The 9,360-nt window shown below is 46.4% G+C and overlaps 1 protein-coding gene across 3 annotated transcripts in view; it reads right to left on the reverse strand.

Moving 5' to 3' along the window:
• The window catches only part of CLK3 (CDC like kinase 3), a 41,800-nt gene that overhangs the window by 24,232 nt on the left and 8,208 nt on the right, over positions 1-9,360 (reverse strand). The window contains exons 1-2 of one of the 3 annotated variants that reach the window (XM_018558941.1): positions 7,883-7,892; positions 5,534-5,539 (exon numbers count right to left, since the gene is read on the reverse strand). The exons of 1 other annotated variant lie outside the window; for it this stretch is intronic. The gene's annotated coding sequence lies outside the window, so the exon portion shown is untranslated. Of the gene's footprint in view, positions 1-2,422; positions 2,427-5,533; positions 5,540-7,882; positions 7,893-9,360 lie in introns of those variants that run through there. One more of the 3 variants, XM_018558939.1, reaches the window with a different exon arrangement.

A 9,360-nucleotide genomic window follows, 5' to 3' on the forward strand; every position in this document is an offset into this window, starting at 1 on the left:
GTATTAGTGGTCCGCAGGATTTAAAATGATGAATTTAGTGGTCCATGAGGTCCAAAAGGTTGGCGACTGCTGGTCTAGGGTTCCTTTCACCACACAGCTAAGCCGACACAATAAACGGTCTGAAATAAGCTGCTGCTAAAAGCAAATGACGAGGTCCTCCCTCCCGTGTTCTTACACAAAAACAGGGTTATTCAGAAAAGGGGGAGGAGTTTGGAGAAAGCAGGAGAAGTGACCAATCTAGGACAACATAGCTGAACTGGAAAAACTCTCCAATTCAGCTCACTTTTCCTCTCCAAACTCTCCACCCTTTTGTGAATAACCCCGATAATGTTTTAATAGTCAAAATAGCCATCCTTTTCGATATCTTCAAAAGGAACTTTACCCACCAATTTAATGTCTCCCAAAACAGGTACTTTTAGGCAGTGCCAACTGTCAAGGTGTGCAGTGTGCTTATTTCAGCTCTCAAATTAACTTTTGGAGGCCTGAAATGTCTGGTGTCATAGCTAATCACATGTGCAGCACCATGGCAACTGCTATCCAAGTAGAAGCTAAGATGGCACCTTCCTTGGCTGTAAAAGGATAGGAGGGTAGAGTTCCGCTTTAAAGCCCATTAACAACTTTAAAAAAAAATAATACCTTTTTAAAAACACGTCAGCAATGTACACAGAGTGTACATAAAGCAGGCATATACAGTTGCTGTATATGAACACTCTGGGCTGTGCCAGCAGTCGGTGTAAGTTACAGGCTGCTGTGCACAGTGAGAACTACAATGTAGGACATGTCAAAATTACATTTTCCACAATGCTATGCTTCCCTTGTGCACCAGCTTCTGTGTGGAAACTCTGAGCTTCCCTGCATTCATTCATATTTATAATGGCAAACTCCCCCGGACAGTGCAGTGACCTGGAGAGGCAGAACTGGTGTGCAGTGATCTCGCTACAATGACTGACAGGGAGGGGCTCGGCTGCTTTACAATACAATATGACTCCAGTGTCAGACTCAGTGTTCTGTGGAGGGAATTTTCCATTTGTAGGACTCAAGTCCACTAAAAAGTTGATAAAAAAAAAAAAAGTAAAAAAAGCCAGCAATGTGAAAATGTACAGACATACACATCTTAACTACACCTCTGCATTACCACAATAAATGCTAATCACTTACAAATGGTCAAAATGGGCTTTAACCGCCTCCCGGCCGGCAGTTGTGCTGAGAACGGCTGGCCAGGAGGTAGGTAGGTGTGTGTGTGTTTGTGTGTGTGTGTGTGGCCTGTCAGGCTCGCGGGAGCGGGAAATGACCAAAATTTTAAAAACAGGCAGCGATGCCTGTTTACATACAGGCAATCCGCCGGCTATAGAGGCGACGGATCGCTCGTATGTGGTGCCGATCGGAGCGCCCCCCCCGATGTGAACATCACACCAGCATTTTGGTGTGAAAGGGGCACAAAGAAAACAATTGTTATATGTGTGCCCCTGTAGAGACCTGTGTTTCACATGTGCAGAAAAGGGCAGACCTCTGCAGACGGTGTGAACAAGTCCTTACTCTATGTGGGGAAGCAGTGGTCTCTCCGCAGAGGTTCAACACAGCCCCTAAGTGTCACAGTTCTCCAATCAACAGAGAGCATGAGCGTTGCCGATAGGTCTGACATAGCAGGGGCCATGTTGGACTTCTGCATAGAGAGCACTGTTTCCCAAAAACAGCAAGAAGGGTTAAATCCCAGTTTTGCTTTGGTAGATGTTACTGAAAATTGCTTATTACACTTAGTAGAAACAAGAAAGGATGAAGGTTTTAGTCAGCCACAAACTTGATTTTAGTTTTGGATACAGTGGGGAAGGAGGTAAACCCCCCCGTCTACGTTTTACTGCCATCATGGGCTCTGCTATGGTAGCAACAGTTTCACAAGGCAGGAAGTGAGGAAAAATCTCCAAAAGAGGAAGACAGCAAAAAAAAAAAGGTCATTAAAGAGTCTAGGCCTTCCTCCACCAACCTTAACCTCCCTGGTGGTCTGATTACGGTATTTTATTTTTTTTGGTCTCTTAACATTTCCACCGGTTCCGCCACCCTCCTACTGTGGCTCGGTGTTGGCGCTTATGGTACTGAAAATTAACCCCGAGCCACACTCTGGAATACCGCCAAGGAGGTTAAAGAACATCAACATTTAAAAAAAAAAAAAGGACCCTTGCAGTGGGACTATACCTGTACTGCAAGGGTTAATTGCTCCATTTGTGTCCAGGTGCTAAAATACATTTATACTCACCCGAAACTATGAGCCGGGCCAGATGTCACAGCGATCCCTCCAGCCTGTCTCCTCCTCCCTGCAGCATTGGAATCTTCCTCAGCATCCTCACATCTGTACGCTGTGTATAGAATGTGATGATTTACGGGATCTGAGACCGCTGCAGAAGAGGGGGAGAGAAGTTGGAAGGACCGTTCTAAGAAGAAGGAGCTTTAGGCGAGTATATCTTTGTTTTTATTTTAACCTAGACACAAACGACCAGTTAACCCTTGCAGTGCGGGGTTAGCCCTACTGCAAGGGTTGAAGTAAAATCTGAAACTCTAATCATTCCACAATCCAAAAACAGTCCGATCCAAAGATTTTGCTGCATATACACTTTATATCTGAACTCCGGGCACACAAATTCTCATATAAACATACTACTCAAAAGCCACAAAGGACACAAATCCAGTTTGCATGCAACAAATGTCCTTGCAGATACAGATATTACCTTGTAAAAGCAGTGATGACACCATCACTGTTCTGCATACAGCCTCTGCAGAGAGCAGAGTTTTGGGAGGGACCCAGCAGGCCACACCCAGGCTGCCTGCAAAAAACTATAGGAGGGGCGGCTACAAGACCAGTCACCCTGCACAGGGGGAAGAGAGCAGCAGTGACCAGTCTTTATTACAGAAGTTCCTGCACAGAGCTAAAGTTCCACATTGGATTACTGCACAGATCAGGAAGAGACGCACAAATCTCACCAAGATTCAAGAATATACATGTCTCTTGTATTCAGACATTTGCTTATCTTGGAGTGCAGCATCAAATCAGGATATGAGAAGGATTTTAAGAGCTTATGCACACGGGCACAAATACAGGTGTACGGGCAACAACATAAAATACAGCTGTCTATGCTGCGCCCGGGAGTTCCAGCTGCTGCGTTCCTCTATCTGGGATGCACCAATTACCATTTTTACCAATTTTTGCTGCATAGTTCTGTGCTGCTCTGGGGTGGCAGCCTGATGTCTCCAGTGGAGGATTTCAGGAGGGCTGTCCGGGGTCTCAGGAGGCTGTGCAGATTCTATGGGCTCTTACTAGGGGTCCCGGTCGGTCTCGTGGGCAGCTGCATGGAGGAGATTTTCGGCTGGTGCTGCGAATAAATGCTGTGCTTCATAGGAAGGCTGCCAGGACCTTGCATCCACATTCAGGAACTTGTACCCATATGTGTGTTTATATATAAAAGGCAGCTGCGTCCAGAGTTTTCTGTCCATATGTCAATAAAAAGTGTCGTAGAAAACTTAGTCTCAACTAGATAAAAAAAGCCCCCTACGTGATAGCCAATATACGACAGGTCCTCTTTATGGAGACATCAGGGGGCCTCTAAGAACCCTAATGCAGTGGTTCTCAACGGTGTAGCCTCAGGACCCACATTTGCCCATGGTCATTAAGTCATGACCCAAGTCACACTGCAATGTAACGCACGGCATTGCAGTACCTTGCGTTCTGGTGCGGGTGATAGAACTGTGTGTAGGAGATGTGTTTGGGGTGCCATTCAAATTGGCAATGCAACACACCTCCCACACCGATCGCTTCCACCTTTAGGCCTCAGTCACAATAAACACAGTGCGTCCCAGCCCGATTCTGGCCAGAACGCACTGCATCGCATTGCGGCCAGCTCAGTATGTTGTGGGACCGGAGGGGGGCGTAACGGTCCATTGAAGTGAATGGCACCGCCCTGTTTGTTGTCATACAAGCGATCAGGTGGCTGTAGAGGTACCGGCTGTTTACATACGTGCAAGAACAGTGGGGGAGGAATAAAAACAAAAAAATGATGATGTACTTATCCGCCCACCCGCTGGGAAGAGGTTGCCATCCACCCGTGTATTCACAATGGGCAGATGGCAAGTGGATCAAGTGCAACTGAAGCCAAAACATTTTTGGGGGGGGGGGAATGTAAGAGATATTAGAGGACCTGTCAGGTATTTATTGCTGTCTGTCCCCCTCTTTGTCCTGGTGACCGTTATCACTGAAAGAAAACCACACATTTTAGGTGTCACCAGAACAGGAAGAGATGGGAAATCTGCCAATGGGAACACCAGGAATTTCCCTCACTTTGGAGGGATTCCCTCTCACTTCCTGTTGTGGCTATCAGACAGGAAGTGAAGGGAAATCTCCACAATGGGACACAGGTGACAGGGGTTATAATAACCCTCTCTTACACCATCTAAAAATAAAACAAACAAAAAAAGGTTCTGGCTTTAGTTCTGCTTTAATTCCCCCGCATGTTTCTGCTGGTTACATATAATACTGGCTACATTGGTTACAACAATAACAGGTTTCAGATACAAATACAGCATTTCCTCCTGACAGAAGACTGCAGAGAGAGAGCACAGTGAGGGAGGAAGTGGGTAAAGTCATGTCCTGTACGGAGGACAGGAAGCTAGAACACACAAGAGAGCTGGCTCAGTGACCCCCACCATGAATTACAAGAACGCCAGGAAGAGCTAGAACGATACGCTTCCCCATTCATAGAACGGTTACCGGCCATTCACAGACAACGCCGCTTCCCGTGTACTCACATGAGGTGTACGGGGTCTCTGCACACCGCCGGACCGTCCACCTTCCGCCGGCAGCGCTCTGCCCTGTCATGACCCGCTGAACACACTCACCCGAACCGCCCGCCGCCACTGCTGCTGGCACTACGATGAATGATAGCCACGCCTCGCTGCGTTCCGAGCCTCGGCACACATTCCCACGCTGATTGGTCGGACGGGTTCTAGTAGAAAAAAGGCCGAGGAGCACGTGACGTGCGTTGGATGCCAAAATAAGGAAGACGCGCACATGGCGGGAAAGAAGAATGAGTCATTCGTACCGTACAAGGCCGGAGAGGCGTGAGAGGGAATGGGGCAGTGAGGAGCCGCATTTTTCAAAATGTTCTGTGCCGGGACACCTTTATGAGAGCGAATGCGGCTGCACAAACGTTTTCCTTTGAACGTTTGAAGGTGTTAAAGAGCAGTTCGTCCTGAATTTAAAGCACAACTCCACGACAAAAAATTTTTGTTTTTTTAATGACTGCAGGATAACAAACAGTTATCTATAATGAAGTGTATGCCACCTTATGAAACGCTGCCCCTTGTTGACTATTTACAATTTTAGGCTCCGTTCACACCTGAGTGTTTCCTTAGCGTGCATCAAACAAAAAAATGTGCATATCGACATGCTTTAGCAAAATGCGCAAATTTATAGAAATACCCTTATGGCGCCATTGTTATTAATGGCATCCCAAACGTGGCCAGGAAGGCCTGCAGTTTTCCTCTGTGTTTAAACCTGCACGAACACGTCACAAATTTTGCTACATACACTTTTCTGCGCAAACGTGAGGTGTGAATGGGACCTTCTTGATTCTGGGAAACATAGCTTTCACTATACTGCTGGCAACATGTGGAACGCATCTTGTCAAATTTGTAACATGTACTTTTTTGCAGTTGGCCAGGGACCCACATAGAACATAAGGAAATGTCACTTGTGACATTTCAATAAAGTTGTAACAAAAAAAAGGAACAGCATGATGCAGCTTGATCAAGTGCGTTGGCACTGTGCCAGGCACGCACACAGACACCACCAGCTGTGCCGTTGAATGTGGCTGCTGATGTGAAAAAGCACTGCACAGAACACCTTGGGGGAATTTATCAAAACTGGAGCAGACAGAATCTAAAACAGTTGCCTATAGTAACCAATCTGCTTCTCTCCAATTTGTTCAGGTGAGCTTTCAAAATGAAAGAAGCTGATTGGTTGCCATGGGCAACTGCTCCAGAGTCTGTCTGCTCCAGTTTTGATAAAATTCCCCTCAATGCATTCAGAAAATTATTCACAAAATACAAGAAGGGGAATTTATCAAAACTGGAGAAAACAGAATCTGGAGCAGCTGGGCATGGCAACCAGTCAGCTTCTCTCTTCAGTTTGCTCAGTTAAGATTTGAAAATGAAAGGGAGAAACTGATTGGTTGCCATGCACAACTGCTCCAGATTTTGTCTGCTCCAGTTTTGATAAATAACACACAAGGAGAGAGAGGGGCGGATAGTAGGGGCTGTGTGTATGAGAGGCCCAGCTCTCCTGTCACAGCGTCAGAAGTATAGCAAAAGCTACTGTATATTGTCTGGCATCAATGAAATTGGAAGTAGTCAAGAAAGGGCACCTCATTACCATTCACTACTTTTACCCAGAAGAATAAAACAAAATCCTAGAGCTCTGCTTTAAATGCATGAGTTACACATGAGGTCCTTGAACGGATCAAACCGTTCCAAGCATGTTACCAGGAAGTGCTCTGGTAGTTTGGGGAGCCTTGAATTAAACTGGGACACAAGTTAAACTGATTTCTTGGTCAGCTCCCCCATCTTACTCATTATACTCATATTTAATATATGTCTAAAGCTTGAAGGGCCTGTTTGTCAATAATTTGCAGAGCCATTCGACCTGTGAACGTTCCTTCTATGTGAATAGGGGTAAAAAACAACTTTCTAAACTTAGATTTTGTTTTCAGACCAAATGTAATGTAATACTGCATTATGGCCAGTAGATGGCGCACAGGAAATAAGTACCGTATTTCCCATAACGTCTTCCAGGACAGCATCACGAGATGGAATCTCCTCCCCCACACACAGGAAACACGTCACTTAATTTGTTTAAAATACCCTCCTCTCCTCCACTCCCTCAGTCTTTTGTGTTTCCTCAGTCAAGCTGGGGAGCGCGTCACAGAACGCTGAGAGGGGCTTCCATGTGGTGATGCTGCCCGGGAAGTCTTTTGTTTATGGCCTGCCTGTGTAGGGCAGAGGGTGTAGGTTTGCCTACCTTATGTGAGCCCCAGGGATTCTCCTAGCGCTGCAGGAGATGAGGCTGGCTTCCTTTCCCCCTTCAGTGCCCAGTGCGGGCCGGGACCGGGAGGACGAAACCCCCTTGGCTGGTCAGGGGAATCGGTGGACCGCCGTTCAGAGGGGTCTGTCCGGTTCTCAGGGCCTCGGGACGTGTTCCACGGCAGACCGGGTGGCCGCGTACGTCACTTCCGGCGCGGGTGACGTCATTTCCGGGCACCGGGCTTGTGCGTTCCTAGCCTAGTTTTCGGCGCAGGAGGAAGGGGAGGGCTCGGCTGGTGCTTAATACAGCGTGGATATCGTGATGTGTTTCTGTACTCTTCAGCCTAAAACTGAAAGCTAACATTTCAATATTGTTACCTAGAAGCTAATAGTGGTCACCTGGTTACACAGGTGGCATACAATATCATTGTCACAAAGTGTCACATTTAGTGACAGCAACATACTTTGAACATCGCCATCATGATGGGGTTAAATACTGTCAGACACCACATCGCTACAAGTGATTGCATGTCTGTTAAAAGCTTAATTATTTCATTAATGGATGCCTCAATCCTGAGGCATCCAATAATGAACGATCTCAGTGGTTACAGGCTTTTGAAAACCCTAAATAGCTGCTCACGTACAGTGTACGTGCGCAGTCATTTGGACACTTATTGGCGTGGACGTACAGTGTACGCCTCCCCTCACTAAGGGGTTAAATACCCTGCACGTACAGAGAAATATCTGTTGATCTGCAAGAAATGCACTCAGCTCTTAATTTCCTCCTGTGGAGTGAAATTTGAAGAAAGTTCTACCCAACTGTATGTTGTTAAACTAGTGAGTTGCAAAATGAGAAGTGGAAGGACTCCTTGAGATAACAGGGGCGTGAGCACAATGGCTGAATTTGTGACACAAGCAATAGGTAATTTTCCCAAGTCATCTTCCAGGGCAGCATCTGAGAGAGAGAATCCACCCACCCAAACAGGAAACACATCATCCACAATTAAAATAAAAGGGGCGATACAGCCCCACTACCTCAGTTTTTTGTGTTTCCTCCGGCCTAACAGGAGCAGCGTAACCGTTTGTTATTTTCTCTATAAGGCCTTTGGCAACAGCCTATCTGTGTAAGCAAGGCAAACCTAGGCCGTTAAATGTTTTCCAGACTCCTTTTGCAAATAAACATTGGTGTGTCCATAAGCACTAGAGGCTTATTTCACACCAATTTTAGGTGCATGCTCTGGTTGTTTCCAGATGGTTCACAAGGAGAGACTGAGCATGATGATCAAAACTTGATAGTGCTGCAGACGTATTGTGCCTCAGGGCTAAAAAGTTTTTTGTTGGTGTTGGCAACTCTGATTTACCACCTGGCTGTGCTGGGTGTGAGCTCATAAGCTGAAGGGCTATCATGGCTCTCACCTGAGCGGGGGCTGGGGAATGTTCCTGCAGCCCTAATTAAGTGAACTTCCTTTTACTTGCCTGTTAGAGCATGGAAGCCTAATGACGCAAATCCCACAGAAGGGTAGATGCTGGATGAGGTTACTTTATCTTCAAGGCTTTACTTCCTTGGCAGATATGAACAGCCTCTAAAGCTTTTATTATACTTAACTCTCTCCTATATGGTTAAGTTTGCCTCTCTGTATAAGAGCCAGCATCTATCTTTTTCAGTGGTGAGGATTATTTTCTTCCAGTCTACAACTGCTCACAGGCTGAGCCGATCCATTCATTGTATCGGCCTAGTCTGCCTCACAGGTGTGGGGAGGCTTTTCTCTGTTCTACATCTCTTGCACAGTTTGATGCATATATTGGTAGACAAACAAGAAAAAGGCTTTTCCAGAAAGGAAGAAAGTGCCTTTTTGGAAATTTTTCCGGAACCAGAAGGGTAGGCCTCAGGAAAATAAAGGGGACAAGCCCAAGAAGCATTGGACGGGTCAGAAAGGTAAAGGCAGAGGGGGGATTCTGTTTAACACACCCTCCCAGCCTCAGCCAAAGCCCCAATGACTATCTACTTCCAGTGGGAGGATGATTGGAGGCGTTCTTCACTCAGTGGTCAAGGATTACCTCCAACCAGTTCATACTAGGCCTGATCAGGGAGGGTTACAAGCTAGAATTCAGCGGTATTCCTCCCACAAGGTTCTTAATCACGCACCTCCCACGTCAGGAAGAAAAGGCAAGGGCATTGTCGCTCTTGCTGGGGGATCTGGTGGACCAGAGAGTAATTTCCAGCTCCAGAGGAAGGGAAGGGGTTTTACGCTCACATTTTTTTTGGTATTAAAACCCTCAGGTCAGTATCGGCTGATA

Source organism: Nanorana parkeri, unplaced genomic scaffold (genome assembly GCF_000935625.1).
Source record: "Nanorana parkeri isolate BGI_ZX_2015 unplaced genomic scaffold, ASM93562v1 scaffold369, whole genome shotgun sequence".
Taxonomy (NCBI): Eukaryota; Metazoa; Chordata; class Amphibia; order Anura; family Dicroglossidae; genus Nanorana; species Nanorana parkeri.